The 2,366-nt window shown below is 38.3% G+C and overlaps 1 protein-coding gene across 2 annotated transcripts in view; it reads left to right on the forward strand.

Moving 5' to 3' along the window:
* Window positions 1-644: 644 nt before the first annotated feature.
* LOC142344737 (uncharacterized) overlaps window positions 645-2,366 on the forward strand; it is a 24,720-nt gene continuing 22,998 nt past the window's right edge. Inside the window, exons 1-2 of one of the 2 annotated variants that reach the window (XM_075396629.1) lie at window positions 645-750; window positions 2,236-2,337. The gene's annotated coding sequence lies outside the window, so the exon portion shown is untranslated. The remainder of the gene's footprint in view (window positions 751-2,235; window positions 2,338-2,366) is intronic. The other variant, XM_075396628.1, reaches the window with a different exon arrangement.

Consider the following 2,366-nt stretch of genomic DNA (forward strand, 5'->3'; position numbering starts at 1 on the left):
GTCTGCCTGAAAAAATTTTTTGAGTAATTTACTTTTTTTACCAAATTTCTCGGTGCCCTATATGGAAATTCCAGTAATTGTTTTTCACTTTTAAATTGGAAGTTGAAAAGTGAAAACTGTTTTCCACAGCAAAATATGTTTGACGGAAGCGCGTTTCAAAGAATTGTGCAAATAGTGACTTCCGCAAAGAATAGTGACAAATAGTGAGCGGTAAAAAGCTCAAATTTTTGTGAAGTGCCGTTATGCCGAACGTTTCTACTTTTCACATTTATTTGATCCTATTATACATTTTAAGGCTCTTAATTGCTTTGTGGAAAAAGGCTCTTAAAACTTTTTTTCGGTACCGGTAGACGCTCGTAATGTTCTGGCAGATCTTTGAAGATAATCATTTTTCGGCCAGAACATTGTAAAATAATCAGTTTTTGCAAGATTCTGGCAGAGACTCGCAAGGTAATCATCCAGGATGTTCAGGACTCTGTGCTACATGATTTCACTCTTGAAATTGGTAGTTGTGTTCATTTACCACACTATTCGGTTTTCTATAGCTCGAACTATACTGATTTGATTGTATATACATTCTAATTACAACTACATTAAGCGTTTAATATATCATAGCGTGACCATTAGTTTTAGTTCTAGTTATAGTTATAAGTATTTGATGCAAGCTATTGTTTTCAATTTAGCCATGTCATTTAATATTTTGATTCGAAAAATCAGCAGCAATATTATGACTTCAAATCAATCGAAAAGGTAAGCAAAAGATGTTGTATTGTTTTGAACCCTTTTATATGCCATTATGCGCAGAAATTTCACTTCATTAGTAGTTGAATATTTTCTGTTACCCTCTCAATAAATAAACCAAATATTAACTCGTCAACGTTCCTTATAAATTTCAATTACTTCGCTTGCTTGACCAGACCAAAAGCGAGACCAAAACCGCTTCTAATCAGACTCAAGATGCGTTTGAATCTTTTCCGCTCTCGAAATGCGCTCGATTGCACAGATGCGCGCTCGACTGAATATGATCCGAAATCAATTCAGCCTGCCCGGGCCGAGGTGATTCGCCAAAATTATGTAAGATAAGCGGTAACTAGCGTTGACAAAACAAAGCTCACCACAATTTTCTTTCATAATTTTGCGGTGAATGCGTTGAATTATGCGCTTCTTAGCGTAGATCGTACATAATTTTGCGTTTCTTAGCGTACATCATGCATAATATTGTGTTGAATTTAGCCTTGATCTTCTTAATTTTGCGTTGAATTTAGCGTTGATCTTACAAAAAAGCAACGCTGAGCCAGTCAATCCACTGCCCTCCTGCATACTTGCCACCTCTTCTACCACTGCGCCACAGAAACTTTGTTTTCTTAAGAACCTTACTCTTTAAAAATCGGACTGTAACATCGCGTTGCACATAGGTTTGGAGTTTCTAAGCGTTGATCTAACAAAATTTTGCGGCCTCTAAGCGAATATTTTAATTAGTTTCCCGTTTCTAAGCGCAGTACTTACAAATATTTAGTACTTATTGGTTGCCTTAAGCGTAGTTTTGGGGTTCTATGGACAATTGTTGAGCTTCATTAAGTTAAAACTTGAGTTTAAAACGAGTTTTTGATGCATCTAAAATGAACTTGACAAAAATCCCTTTGGGGGCTATAAAATCATTAACCTTACTCTAACCCCAACCCCTCCCCACCCACGTACCCAACTATCTTTCCCCCACTTACCCAACTACAACCCCTACCCCCACGTACCCACCAACCCCCCACGTACCCAACTACCCCCAATCCGCCCACGTACTCAACTACCCACCCCCCACCCCACCTATCCAACCACCTCCTACCCACCCACCCAAACCCCCACACACACACGCACACAAGCCCATACATCATCCCCCATAATTAATCATCGTTTAATTCAACGCAAAATTAAGATTGTAAGATCTACGCTAAATACAACACAAAATCATGTAAGATTGACGCTTAATTCATCGCAACATCATGTAAGATGAACGCTAAATTCAACGCAAAATTATGTAAGATCTAAGCGTAAAAGCGCAAAATAATGTAAGATTGGCGGTGAATGCGTTGAAGTAATGTGAGATCTACGCTGATTTCACTGCAAAATTTAGTAAGATTAGGGGTGAATGCTTTGAATTCACGTAAGATTCACGCTTAAGCGTAGATCTTACATAACGTCAACGCATTCACAGCCTATCTTACAGAATTTGGTGTTTTTTAGCGTTGACACCTCGGCACGGGTGGAACCTCACTTTGGTTGAGCATAAGCAAACGCTTATAACGAAACTCCTAAATCAACAGCCTAATGCGTCAATCAGCAATAGTAAGTTTGAAATTCAGTTACAGATACTT

The sequence above is a fragment of the Convolutriloba macropyga genome, chromosome 8 (genome assembly GCF_964194025.1).
Source record: "Convolutriloba macropyga chromosome 8, txConMacr16.3, whole genome shotgun sequence".
NCBI lineage: Eukaryota > Metazoa > Xenacoelomorpha > Acoela > Convolutidae > Convolutriloba > Convolutriloba macropyga.